The sequence below is a fragment of the Equus przewalskii genome, chromosome 10, assembly GCF_037783145.1.
Source record: "Equus przewalskii isolate Varuska chromosome 10, EquPr2, whole genome shotgun sequence".
NCBI classification, from domain to species: domain Eukaryota; kingdom Metazoa; phylum Chordata; class Mammalia; order Perissodactyla; family Equidae; genus Equus; species Equus przewalskii.
The window spans coordinates 4,015,863-4,030,851 of NC_091840.1; positions in this window are offsets into that span (position 1 = coordinate 4,015,863).

Consider the following 14,989-nt stretch of genomic DNA (forward strand, 5'->3'; position numbering starts at 1 on the left):
CATCATTGAAAGAAATTAAAGAAGACCTAATAAATGGAAAGATCCAGTATTCATGAATTAGAAGACCTAATATTGTTAAGATGACCATACTCCCTAAGTTGATCTACCGATTCAACACAGGCCCTGTCAAAATCCCAGCTGGCTTTTTTGCAGAAATGGAAGAGCCCAGCCTAAAATCCATATGGAAATGGAAGGGACCAAGAACAGCCAAAACCATCTTGAAAAAGAGCAAGGTTGCAGGACTCACGCTTTCTGATGTCGAAACTCAGCACAGCCAAGACTGAGTGCTGCTGGCGTGAAGATGGACTCACAGGTCAATGGAATAGAATTGAGAGCCCAGAAATCAACTCACCTTTGTGGACAGTTGATTTCAGACAAGAGTGCCACAATTCAGTGGGAAAGAATAGTCTTTCGACAAATGGTATTGGTAGAAATGAACATCCACTTTCAAGAGAATGAAGTTAGACCCTTGCCTCACATCATCTACAAAAACTAATACAGATCAAAGACCTAAATATTAAAGAGCTAAGGCAATAAAAATCTAGAGTAGGGCACTGGCATGGTGGCACAGCTGTTAAATGTGCATGTTCCACTCCAGCAGCCAGGGGTTCGCTGGTTCACATCCTGGATGTGGACATGGCACCTCTTGGCAAGCCGTGCTGTGGTAGGCATCCCACATATAAAGTAGAGGAAGATGGGCACGGATGTGAGCTCAGGGCCAGTCTTCCTCAGAAAAAAGAGGAGGATTGGCTGATGTTAGCTCAGGGCTAATCTTCCTCAAAAAAAAAAAAAATCTAGAAAAAACATATAAATCTTCATGACCTTGGATCAGGCAGTGTTTTTTTAGATATGAAACCAAACCATAGCAACCAAAACAAAGGTGACTTGGACTTCGTCAAAATTAAACATGTTTGTCCTTCAAAGGATACTATCAGGAAAGTGAAAAGACAGCCCACAGAATAAGAGACAATATTGCAAATCATAGATAAGAGTCTAGTATACAGAATACATGAAGAACTCTTTGAACTTAACAATAAAAAGACAAATAACTCAATCAAAAATTGGGCAAAGATTTTGAGTAGATAGTTCTCCAGAAAAGATATACAAATGGCCAATATGCACATGAAAAGATGCTCAAAATCATTAGTCATCAGGAAAGTGCAAATCAAAACCACAATGAGATACCACTTCACCCCCACTTGGATGACTATTAATCAAAAAGACAGACGATTCCAAGTGTTAGCAAGGATGTGGAGAATTTGGAACCCTTGTAAGCTGAAGGTACTGCGAAATGGTGCAGTTGCTGTGGAAACCAGTTTGGCAGCTCATCAGAAAGTTAAATGCAGATTTACTGTATGACCAAGCAATTCCATTCCAAGGTATATACCCAAGAGAATGGAAAACACATGTCCACCAAAAACTTGCACCTGAATGTTTATAGCAGCATAATTCATTAACAGCCAAAAGGTGGAAACAACCCAAATATCCATCAACTGATGAATGGATAAACTTTAATATGTCCATACAATGGGATATTATGCAGCCATAAGCAGGAATGAAGTACAGATTCATGCTACAACATGGCTGAATCTTGAAAACATTATGCTAAGTGAAAGATGCCAGACACAAAAGTCTACATTTTGTATGATTCTATTTATATGAGCTATCTTAAAAAGGCAAATCTGTGGAGACAGAAAGTAGATTGGTGGTTGTTAGAGGCTGGAGATGTTGGGGGAGGATAGGGAGTGACTGCTCATGGGTACAGGTTTTCTTTTTGGGGTGTTGAAAATATCCTGGAGTTAGTGGTGATGGTTGCACAACATTGTGAATGTACTAGAACCACTGAATTTTACACTTTTAAAAGGTGAATTCTGTGGTAAAATGAATCATGTCTCAATTTTAAAACACCACCAATGAACAAATACCATCACTTCCAATGGTTTCCCTGGTTCTGAAAGTGTGGTTTCCAGATCGGCATCTTCAGCAGCATCTGGGAATGTGTTAGAAATGCAAAGTGTCAGACCCCAGCCCCACCAACTGAATTAGAATCCCTTGTACTGGGGCCCAACGTGGTTTAGAGAATTCTCCCGGTGTTCTGATGTGCACTGATGTGGGAGAGCCGTTGCCTTAAATGCTCTCCCGCTCCTTTCCCTCCTGTTCACTGCTAGGCTTTTATGTGTATATAAAACTTTATTGAGTATAATTACATACCATACAATTCATCCATTTAAAGTGCACATTAAATGAAACTGTGGGCTGGTTCTCTGAAAAGATTAACAAAATTGACGAACCTTTAGACTCACCAAGAAAAAAGAAGGCTCAAGATCAGAAATGAAAAAGGAGAAATTACAATGGATGCCACAGAAATGCAAAGGATTATAAGAATATTATGAAAATCTATACACCAACAAATTGGAAACCTATAAGAAATGGATAAATTCTTGGAATTATACAACCTTCCAAACCTGAATCAAGGTTGGATTCAGATTCCAAATGTGAATCAAGAAGAAATAGAGAATCTGAATAGACTGATCACAGTAAGGAGATCAAAACAGTAATCAAAACCCTCCCCAAAAACAAAAGTCCAGGACCAGATGGCTTCCCCAGTGAATTCTACCAAACGTTCAAAGAAGATTTAATACCTATCCTTCTCAGACTCTTCCAGAAAGTTGAAGAGGAGGGGACACTTCCTAACTCCTATGAGCTCAATATTATCCTGATACCAAAACCAGACAAGGAACAACACTAAAAAAGAAAATTACAGGCCAGTGTCTCTGATGAACATAGATGCAAAAATCCTCAAGAAAACATTAGCAAATTGAATATGGCAATACAGTAAAAGGATGATACACCACAATCAAGTGAGATTTATTCCAGGGATGCAAGGATGGTTCAACACCTGTAAATCAATCAATGTGATATACCACATTAACCAAGTGAAGAATCTCAACAGATGCAGAGAAATCATTTGACAAGACACAGCATCTGTTTATGATAAAAACTCTCAATAAAATGGGTATCGAAGGAAAGTACCTCAGCATAATAAGGACCATATATGAAAAACCCACAGCTAACATCATACTCAGTGGTGAAAAACTTAAAGCTGTCCCTTTAAGAACAGAAATAAGACAAGGTTGCCCACTTTTGTGACTCTTATTTATCATAGTACTGGAAGTCCCAGCTGGAGCAATGAGACAAGAAAAAGAAATAAGAGGAATCCAAATTGGAAAGGAAGAAGTCAAACATTATTTGCAGATGACATGATTTTATATATAGAAAACCCTAAAGAATCTGCCAAAAAACTATTATAAATAATAAACTAATACAGTAAAGTTGCAGGGTACAAAATCAACGTACAAAAATCAGTTGTGTTTCTATACACTAAAAACGAAATAGCATAAAGAGAAATCAAGAATACAATCCCATTTTAAATTGCAACAAGAAGAATAAAATACCTAGAAATAAATTTAACCAAGGAAGTGAAGGACCTGTACACTGAAAACTATAAAACGTTGTTGAAAGAAATCAAAGAAGACACAAAGAAATGGAAAGATATGCTGTGCTCATGGAGTGGAAGAATTAACATACTTAAAATGTCCATACTTCCTAAAGCAATCTACATATTCAGTGCAATTCCTATCAAAATCCCAGTGACATTTTTCACAAAACAGAATAAAGAATCCTAAAATTTGTATGGAAGAACAAAAGACCATGAATAGCCAAAGCAATCCTGAGAAAAAAGAACAAAGCTGGAGATGTCACGCTCCCTGAATTCAAAATATGCTGCATAGCTATAGTAGTCAAAACAGCATGGTACTGGCAGAAGAATAGACACACAGATCAATGGAACAGAATCGAGAGCCCAGAAATAAACCCACAAATCTGTGGACAGCTAATTTTCAACAAGGGAGCCAAGAACATACAATGGAGAAATGAAAGTCTCTTCAATAAATGGTGTTGGGGAAACTGGACAGCCACAGGCAAAAGAATGAAAGACCGTTATCTTACACCATACACAAAAATTAACTTAAAATGGATTAAAGACTTGAATGTAATCCCTGAAACCGTAAGACTCCTAGAGGAAAAGACCTAGGCAGTACACTCTTTGACATTGGTCTCAGCAGCATCTTTTTGAATATTGTGTCTCCTCAGACAAGGGAAACAAAAACTAAACAAATGAGACTCATCAAACTAAAGAGCTTTTGCATAGTGAAGGAAACCAACAAAATGAAAAGAGAACCTAATAATTGGGAGAAGATATTTGCAAACCATAAATCTGATAAGGGGTTAATATCCAAAAAATATAAAGAACTCACACATTTCAACAACAGCAAAAAAACTGATCAAAAAATGGGCAGAGGATATGAACAGATGTTTTTCCAAAGAAGATATACAGATGGCCAACGGGCACAGGAAAAGATGTTCGACATCACTAATAATTAAGGAAACGCAAATCAAAACTACAATGAGATGTCACCTCATGTCTGTCAGAATGGCTATCACTAAAAAGACCAAAAAAAAGTGTTGGAGAGGATGTGGAGAAAAGGGAACACTTATACACTGCTGATGTGAATGCAAACTGGTGCAGCCACCATGGAAAACAGTATGAAAATTCCTCAAAAAAAAAAAAAAAAATAGGGGCTGGCTCCGTGGCCGAGTGGTTAAGTTCGCGCGCTCCGCTGCGGCGGCCCAGGGTCGGATCCTGGGCGCGGACATGGCACCACTTGTCAGGCCACGTTGAGGCGGTGTCCCACATCCCACAACTAGAAGGACCTGCAGCTAAGATATACAACTATGTACAGGGGGGGTTTGGGGAGATAAAGCAGAAAAAAAAAATAGAACTACCATATTATCCAGCTATTCCACTTCTGGGTATTTATCCAGAGGACACAAAAACACTAGTTCAAAAAGGTACATGCAGCCCTATGTTCATTGAAGCATTATTCACAATAGCCAAGACTTGAAAACAACCTAGGTGCCCAACAAGGGACAAATGGATAAAGAAGATGTGAGATATATATACAATGGAACACTACTCAGCCATAAAAAGATGGAATCTTGCCATTTGCAAAGACAATAGGGATGGACCTTGAGGGTATTATGCTAAGTAAAATAAAGTCAGACAGAGAAAGCCAAATACTGTATGATCTCACTCATGCGTGGAAGATAGAAACAACAGCAATAGCAAACACACAGATGAAACAACAAGAAGCAAACACGTGGATACAGAGAACAGATTGGTGGCTACCGGAGGGGACGGTGGGAGAAGGACGACGACGGGCAAAAGGGCACGTGTGTGCGGTGACGATTGGCACTTAGACTCTGGGTGGTGAACATGATGTAATCTACACAGAAGGTGAAATATAGTGATGTACACTTGAAATTTGTGTAATGTTATAAACCAGTGTAAGCTCAAAAATTAAATAAAAATTATAAAAGAAATAATAGTGTACAAGCAGTGGTTTTAGAATATTCACGAAGTTTTTCAGGCATCAACACAATTCATTTGAGAACGTACTCATGAACCCCAAACCAACCCTGTTGTTCTCGCTGTTGGTCACTCCTCATCCTCACCCCAGCCCTAGGCAAACAGTAACCTAAATTCGGCCTCTATGGATTTGCCTTTCATATGGATGGAATCATACACTGTGTAATCCTTTGTGTTAGCTTCTTTCACTTGGCATGTTTTTAAGGTTCATCTGTGTTGGAGCATGTGTCAGTACTGCATTCCCTTTTGTTGCTGAATCATAGTCCGTTTTATGGATATACCACATTTTGTCATCTGTTGATAGGCATTTGGGTTAATTCCGCTTTTTGGCTATTGTGGATAATGCTGCTGTGAGCATGCATGGACAGGTTTTTGTGTGCATGGCTGGAGTTTTGCAGTGCACCCTCATTGCACCTACATCCTTGCTTCTCATTTGCTTCTCAGCCTCCCTCCACTCTTGGCTTTCGTGGACGAGCCCATCTGGGCTCCCCTGCCTCTGACAGCTCGCTGTCAGCCGCTGTCCCTGGCTTCTGCTCTCTGCCCACCCATCAGCTGCGGGCGTCCCCGGGGTTCCAGCCTCCAGTGCTCATAAGCTCGCTCCTGGATGGATGACCAGTCCCATGGCTTCAAGTGCTGTACCTGCTGGGGTCCCTAAATGTGCCTGTGTGAGTCCACTCTCCCCCAGGTGCCCTCTTTGTCGCTGACTGCTTGATTGGACCTCTCTACCAGGGTGTCCGCTGCGCCTCAGCCTGCACCTGAACCTGCTCTCTGACCACCTCAAGAGTGCTCCTTGGTGACATTTCTCCCAGACTTGGCCTCTTTGGTGATTCTCGCCTGAACGCATTTTCCCTCTAGTGGCTGCGAAATGATGAATGAGCCCCATCTCCAGAGCGCCCTGCAGTCGACCGGTTGGCCCTCGGCATCCTGACTGTGGGAAGGGGCCTGTCTTCTGCCCTCGTGTGCATCTGTTATTGGCACAGACGCGTGGGTTCTTGTTTCCAACAGTCTGTAACACGTTACTGTCCTGAGTGAGTTTGGTGCTCAGATTGTCCCAGATTTTGCCAGCGGGAGCCCCTTCAGCCTGCTCTGTGTCCCGTGACACGCCTCCCTGCATCGCAAGATGGTCCGGAATCATCTCGTACCCACCCTGCCCCAGCTCCAGGGTCAGACATTTCTCTGAGGGGCCCTGGTTCCTTTTAGAGACCAAGATCTGAGTGCTAGGTGTGCTTATGGCTTCTGCGTTATCTTTGCCTCTTGGCCCTTTCAGGGGACAGAGCTAGAAAACGTGCACGTGAATACACACATGTACACACACGTGTATACACATGCACTAGTGCATGTACACATTTATATGTGACAGCGCATACCTCGTTGAGTTGTAAGAGACCGAGGGAATGTGTATTAAAAAAAAACCAAAACAGCAACACAGTCCAGCACCTGAGACATAGAACTCAGTCAATTTAGCTATTATTATCATTATTATTATTAAAAACTTTGCTGTCAATGGGAAATTTAATTCTCTACGTGCCATGGGTGAAACCCCATGTGCGGTTTGGGGTCCATAGCGAGGGGCAGCTGACTTACCCCTTCGCTCGAGGTGGTGGACAGCTGCGCCAAGTGGCCAGGCTTCTGCTCTGGAGTGCGAGGTGCGGACGAGCCCAACAGCTGCTCCTCCGTGTTGCTGAACGTATGAGCATTCCCAGAGAGCGCGGAGATGACTCCTCGATGGAGACAGACAGCGCTGAGCCGAGGCTGACACGTAAGACGGGTAAATGCTGGGTGTGGAGGAAGCGCTCTGCCACGCTTCTCTTTCTTGTGTCCTTCCAGGTGCTGGCACGCCAAGGGAGGGCCGTATGGGCAAGCCCGCCGTGTCCAGGGCCGCTTGTCACATTCAGCTCGTTCCTTCTCTCTGTGCTTCAGGAAAGCGTTGTCCCACTCCTGTTATGGAACTATGAGTGCCTTTGTGACCGGTCTTGCGTGGACAAGTTGCAAGCAGCCGTGTTTACTCAAGACTCTGCTGTGAGGTGTCTGCTCTCAGAGGCATCTCCTTACCAGCCAAGCATCCTGCTGGACTTCCATGGTTTAGTTCAAGTCCAGCTTCCATCCAGAGTGAGCCGTTTCCTAACCTGGTTAACCGTGCTCAATAAACGGGTGGCTGGGCTGGAGCTTCTTTCAGAGAAGACAGTAAACATCCTCAGGCCCTGTTAGCCCACAGACGGCCATGTGAATCAGAGCCAGAACACGTGTCCTGTACCGAGGTGGACGAGAAAAGTCACAGCCGAGACCGGCGCCATCTTCCTTAACCCCTCCTGCCTCACGTTTCGCCACGCGCCGTCTCACGAAGCGCAGTGCTTCGGGTTTGGGTCTGGGGACAGATTCAGTTGGACCAAATCTGTTTGCTTCCTTCACGGCTCTGCCTTGGCTTCCAAATTCTGCCTGTCATTTCCATGACCAACATCATCAGTAAACATGCAGGCAGAGGTTATTATACAGAGTCCTTGTTTCTTTGTGGTCTTAAGCAAGACATGATTAGTTTGTTGAGCTCCCGTGTTCCGGGGCCTTTTCATTCAGTTCTTCATTTAACTCTCGCGATGTGAGATGGCTGGTCATTCACAGGAAACCAAGATGTGAAGGGCGTAGATGCCGGAACGAAGTTCCAGATGGTTTTGTGTGTGTAGACCGGATTCAAATCCAAGTCTGCTTTCTGAGCAAAAAGTCTCTTCACAGTAATTACCAACTTGTCTGTTCTTTGTTCCACTAATCCAGACCCACAGGTGTTGTCAAATCCTGAAGCCACTTTTGTGGTGTCTCTCCTGTCCCTTTGGCCGTATCACGGCAGTGCCTCTCCTGCAGGGGGCCCAAAGGGGGCTCCCATCACCCACCAGTGGGTGTCGGAGGGTCTGAATTTCCTTTGTTCTGAGATCATATATATTGTTTCCCCAACTATTACCTAAAAAGCCAGCATCCTGCCAGATGTTAACAGGCGCCCCTCAACAGATTTGGGGAATGCTGGTTTGGGCCACATAGCCAGTGTTCCTTCCTGCAGGCCTTCTCGGCTTCTGCAAGTGTCCCAAGCAGGTGGCATTTCCTAAACCTATGTGCCATCGTGCTCCTTTGCAGGTGGCATCTCAGGAGAAACCAGTGCCACTCTGCATGCTTGGGGCCAGCACTGCCCGTACCCGGTCCATTCCCTCTGCTCAGACCACCTGCTCGGACTTTCCTGAGGCACCGACTCTCGCTGCCCGTCTGGCCAGCTCTGCATTCTCTGGGATCTGGCCCCTGCTCACCTCCCAGTCTCGGCTCTTCCTTGCCCCTTTCCAGGTTCCCCTCCTTTCAGCCCCTGGGTTCTTGCAGTGTTTCTCATTGACCATCTGTCGCCCGCCTCCTGGCCCCTGCAGTCGCTCTGCTTTCCACTTGGAAGTCGCCCACCTCCCTCTTCCCTGGGATAGCCTGCTCATCCCTAAGACCCCAACTGGGCCTGCACCCCCAGGAGTCCACCTGCCCCATCCCACGTTCCCTGCCAGTGCCCTGTACTCTCCCTGTCACGATTCCCACCAAACTCTTCTGCTGGGAAAGTCTCGTTCTTAATTGTACAGCTTGCCAAGTTTCACCTAATCACTGGATTTTAATTTCACAGTGGTTTGTCTCAGCTCGGGCAAAATCCACTGGAGCTGTCCTCGTCTCGTGCTCACAGACAGCGCAGGCGGGGAGGAGTGGCTCCCGGGCTTAACACACCGAGACTTGAAGGCTCGGAGAACTCAGTGAACTCAGAAGACAGGCGCTGCCCCGTGCCAGCGCCACAGGCCCTCCCGGGAGCTCTGCGCAGCGTCTCCTCACATCATTCGTGGCTTGACTTTGCTGCAGGGTGTCCTACTCATTGGTATTTATCTCCTAGGACCCTCGCTTGTTTTACAGGGGACCAAGGGCCAGGGAGGGTGAGGCGTGATCCAGACGCTCTCCCAGGTCAGTGACAGCGTCTAGGTTCAGGGCCCGATCCTGACGCCCAGTCCAGTCCCTGTGACGGTCCGGCCTTGCCTTCTTAGGGCCGAGGCTGACAGGCAGGAGGGCTCTGAAGGCCTCCCCAGAAAGCTGTTGAGGCCCAGTGTGCGCAGGCAGCTTCGCCGAGCCTGGTTCTGTCTCGTGGGCTGCAGGGGGGCCGCCCTGCAGAACCGTCTGTCCATGACTCCGAACGAAGTGACCCCGGGGTCTCTGGAAACCATCGTCTGTTTAGCTTTTCACCTTGGCTGCCAGGAAGCCCGGAGACCTGCGACTTCCTCATGTGACTTAAGTTAATCCTGCTTTTCACTTTTATTTTTACTAATAGACTTTATTGTTTTAGAGCAGTTTTAGGTTTACAATAAAATTGAGGAGAAGGTACAGAGATTTCCCATATACCCCGGTCCTCACACCTAAACAGCCTCCCCGACTATCAGTGTCCCCCACCAGAGTGGCACATTTGTTACAAATGACGAACCTACATTGCCATGTCATTGTCACCCCGAGTCCACAGTTTACGTTAATTAGGGTTCGTTCTTGGTGGTGTCCGTTCTGTGGGTTTGGATAGATGTGTAATGCCACACAGAGCAGTCCTCCCCCCTCCCGCTGAACCCTGGCACCCGCCGGTCTTCCTGCAATTTACCGTCTCCGTACCTCTGCCTTTTCCAGAACGTCCTCTAGTTGGAATCATACAATATGTACCCTGTGCTTTCCACTTTTAGTCGTGTTTTTTGAACTTTGATCCTGTTTTATTATTACCATAGTATAAATCTGAATTTATAAACTTGTTCACCTTTCTTTAGAAAGGAAATTTTTGAATAAAATATGGAAGAAAACTTTGAGAATTACTTGAATGACTGGTCCGACTTGGCCTCTGAGACACTTCTGTGTCCTTTGGCAGTTTTGTAATTTTTTCTGTGTATTCAGAAAGGAAAGGGAACACTTGACTGCAGAGTGCGTGGCAGTGAGGAGAGGCGGGTGATTTCCTGGGGTTGGTGCTGAGGTGTGGCCATCTGTCTGACTCGCCCTTTCTGACTCCAGCCTCTTGCTAGGACAGGAGGGCAGCCTGGGGCAGCCGTGACATGTGGCCAGTAGAGCTGACCTTACAGCTCTGTTGCTGTGGGTCAAGCCTCCTGTGATGGGTTGACAGGGCAGAGTAATCCTTTCCCAAATTGCCCTGGGAGCAATCATCCCAATTTCAAATTCTGTCCCCTCTCTGCCTTATCAGATTTTGCCAGAAACCCTACAGAGGGTGGAGGAGCACCCTCTGGAAACCTGTGGGCACCTGCCAGAGAATGACTTTCCTTGAAGGAATAGACGGTTACGGATGATGTGGAACGAAGATCACCACGGTGGTCGCTGTGGTTACAATGATGACGTGATTTGGAGCACTTCTGGCAGAGCGCTCCTTTTGAGAACTGTCCAGAGACAGGGAAGTGGCCCAGCACTCGAGGGCCCCTCGCTGCCCTGGCTGCACCTGCCCGTCTCAGGGGCACCCCCCCCCCCCCCCGCCCCCTGCTCCTTCAGGGCCGCCTTTAGCCTTTGACGCAGGTCGTCCCGGCGGCTTCGGCCTCCACCTCTCTGGAGGGCTGGACGCGGCGCACTCTGCAGGGGAGGTGGGCCGTGCGGGCGAACCTGTCTGTCTCCCCCCTCTCCCCAGCCACAGCGGGACGCGGGCCCTGGGAAAAGAAGCCGGGCGGCCTCTCTAACCACGTGGCCCTGTGTGGGTGGGGCAGCAGGGTGGAGCCCTCCTGTCTTCAGACAGATGGCCCTGACAGCACAGCGAGGCTCCAGCAGCACACGGCAGAGGCGGGTCGCACCTGGCGTTTTACCTTTTCTCGTGCTCCTCACTCTTTAGGCCAGTCTCTCCCGGAGGCACCGCGTGTCGCCTGTCTGAAGGCTTACTAGTCATCGTATCTTCTAGAAATCAAGAGTGGCTCTCATGTTGTTTTCTGAATCAGGGGTGAGGGTACCACCCCCGGTTGGAACTCTGGTCTTGACAAGTCAGAGGACAAGCCCTCCTGCTGTGATGAACTGTGCTTTTCCTGCCAGGAAAGGACCACGTCTGGCAAAAGCTTATGCATCCGTGTCGCCCAGAGCCTCCAGGGACGGGAGGGTCCTACTATCTGTGGGCCACAGGCCCCCCTTGCAGCTCATACGGGCTGCGACGGTCTCCCCGGAAAATCGCACAGGCAGCCCGAGTGCGGGCGATGGAGCCGGGGTCCCGCGCCCCTGAGCTCCTCGTGAAGCAGCCCCGCCAGAGGTGACTTGGGCGCCTGAGCGCCGGGAAACCAGGAAGTCCTGCCTTTCAGTCATGTGCATCTTGCGTTTTCACTCTGTTCCCTGCGTGGTCATACCTACTGTTTAAATAGATGAGTTTGTCTTAGTCTGTTCAGGCAACTAAGCAAAACTACCACAGCCCGGGCAGTCTAAACAACAGACGTGCTCCTGCAGTTCTGAAGGCTGGAGGTGCAGCATCGCGGAGCTGGCCGATTCGGTTCCCGGTGGGGCCCTCCTGCCTTCTCGCCGGTCCTCACAGGTCGGGGGCAGAGAGAGAGGAGCAAGCTCCCTGGGGTCCGTTGGTGTGTTTCTCTGGAGACCCCTGACTGATGCAGACGGCAGAGACAGGGGAAGCAGCCTGGGGGAGGAGGGGCTGGTGGGAGGAGTCTTGGCAGGGGTGTAGGAGGAGAGCTGGAAGCTCAGCTTCCTTCCCTCTGCTGTCTCACCCTCCATCGCGCTTCAGAGTGCCTGCGGTGGCAGGAGCTTCTGTCAGGCCCCTGGATGACGCTGTCAACTCATGTTGACCCAAATCCACTAACCCTGTAAAGGGTGTGCCCGTTTGCAGCTGATGACGCCTTGGAGTAGCACCCCTCGCCCAGCACAGGGAGGCTGGTTTCTCCCCTATGCACACCACCTTCCCCATTTACTGTCGGGTGACTGTCGCGTGTCTGCTCAGCGGGGTCGGTGCACTTGCTTAGAGACGGCAGGAAAAGAGCTGGGTTCCACTGGTGAGTTCTTTATACCTGCTGGGCCCCCAGCAGGGATGGCAGGCGCCTGACGTCACAGCCAGGCCCAGCCGCCTCCCTCAAGGCACACAGCAAACCGGGCACCTGCAGGCCCACAGGGTGTTAACGGAGATGGCGCCTCACTGAAATTCAGGTGCACAACCGACCCAGGGTCTGGGGAGCCCGTCGAAATGGAAGTTAGGGTGGTGTGCCGTAGGGACTAGTGACTTCCTGTTGACTTTGGCCCCGGGCTGAAAGAAAAGCAAGCAAGGAGTTGGTCCAAGTCTCTGAATATTTCATGGAAGCAGCCAGTTGCTTAAATTCTCTTCCAGGGAGCAGAGCCCGAACCTCAGATAAACAGCCCTATACACGCGTTTATAGGTCTGTGCAGATTCTGGGTGACAACGATGTGGCTACATGCAAATGCTGGTGTTGCTGGTACGTGTATTGTGTCATTGGTCTTGTTAAACTTTCCAAGTAATCATCGCTTATAACTTTACCGTCAGCTTGTGATTCAAAGGTTGGGTCTGGAAATGTCCACGGATGAAAGAATGCTGTGTGGCTAGAGTGTTAGAAAAACTCAGTTCTCCGCCTCCTGTAGGTCTCTCCTTCCACACAGAACGCTTCACTTCTGGCACTTCTGGTCACCCAATGTACAGGGTTTTCCCCCACAACAAACAATTTTTCGCAACAACAGCTGGGTGTCCTACAGTTTAACTCAGTTCTGACACCATCTACCTGTAGATAGCGTCAGATCCCTCAGATTAGGGCTCAGGCCCCCACGACTGCCCCCCGACTCCAGACGCCAATCACAAGTAGTGGGTCCTCAGGCTCCCCACAACTTCTGCCCAACTGGCTACAAGTCGGAGGTTCCCACAATCCCTTCCTCTGGTTTAGTATGTTAGAACGGCCCACAGAACTCAGCGAAAGGCTTCTTATGCTCACCAGTTTATTAAAGGACATGATGAAGGATGCAGAGGAGCAGCCAGATAAAGAGATACATGGGGGAGGTCTGGGAGGGTCCGAGCCCAGGAGCTTCTGTCCCCGTAGAATTAGGGTACGTCACCCTCCTGGTACGAGGGTGTGTTGCCCGAACCCCACACTATTGGGCTTTTCTGGAGGCTTCCTCACATAGACTGGTCAATCGTTAGCTCCATTGTCAGCCCCTCTCCCTTCTCAAGGGAATGGGGGTGGGGCTGAAAATTCCACGCTTCTGGTCAGGGCTGCTTCTTTCTGGTGACCAGCCCCATCCAGCAGCCCACCCCGAGTCACCTCAATAGGACAAAAGACACTCCTATCCCCCAGGAAATTGCAAGGGTTTCAGGAGCCCTGTGCTGGGAAGCCGGGGCAGAGATCGATATACGCATATTTTCTGTTATCTCGCAGATAGACAGCAAGCCTCTTCCTGTCCTACCACATGTGTTAGTTCCCGGTGGCTCCTGTAACAAATTACCACAAACTCAGTGACTTAAAAAAAGACAGTGATTCATTTCCTTAGAGTTCTGGACGTCAGAAGTCCGAAATGGGTCTCAAGGGGCTAAAATCAAGATGTCGGCAGGGCGCTTTCTTTCTGGCGGCTCGGGGGCCATCTGTTCCTTTCCCTTTTCCACCCTCAAAGCACCAGGTCTTTATGGACGAGCAGACTGTGCAGAGCCCGACAGCTGAGATTAAACTCCCAGATCTCGACTCAAGGCTTTCTCCTGATCCCTGACTTAAAGCATAACCACATCCCAGGCAGAAAGAATCCATTTTCATTCTAAAGGCCCAGCATGTGTCATGTTTTCACATTCTCTCGCGTCTAGTTTCATAAACAGCCGTGTTCTCCTGCCCCTGAAAATGACTCACATAAATCAGGAAGCGTCTCCAGGCTCCATGACAAAATCCAGGACGTCTGTAAGGGAAAGTTCTGCTCTGCCATTTGATTGTTGTTTTGATTTCTAAGAGGTCCCCGGGGCGTTTGGTTTTCATCTTTTACCACGTCTTCCAGATGGAAAGACCCAGCAGCTCCCTGTGGAGAGTGCACGTGGTCGGGCTGGCCTTCCTTCCCGGAGCCGCATTCCCTAGGTTTGCAAGGTTGGCGATTTCCTCCGCATTTCACAGTTTATGTCAAATCTCTGTGCACATGCAAAGCAAATGGACAGCTTCATCCATTTTGACGTTCCTTGGTGGAACTTGAATTCTCTAACTCTTGAGAGTTGTGGCTGTTTCTGTAAATCACTCAAGAGAGGCAGAAGCAGGTTCTCAAGCTAGTGAGAAAGACTGGGGGGAAGAGGAGAGCCTCGAACGCCTTCCACTGCCGGGAGACTGCTGGTTGACCTACCATAGGGTCCGGGGAGAGCGCCATGCCGGCTTTCCCAAAGCTGTTTCCATGCCAGGCGCACAGTTGACTTCCATGTGAAAGAAGACCTACTGGCAATCAGCACCTTTTTTCTCAGCTTCTGATGGGGCAGACATTTCCCAGTGTTTCCTGGGCAAGGACAGAGGTAAAGTGCCAGGTGCT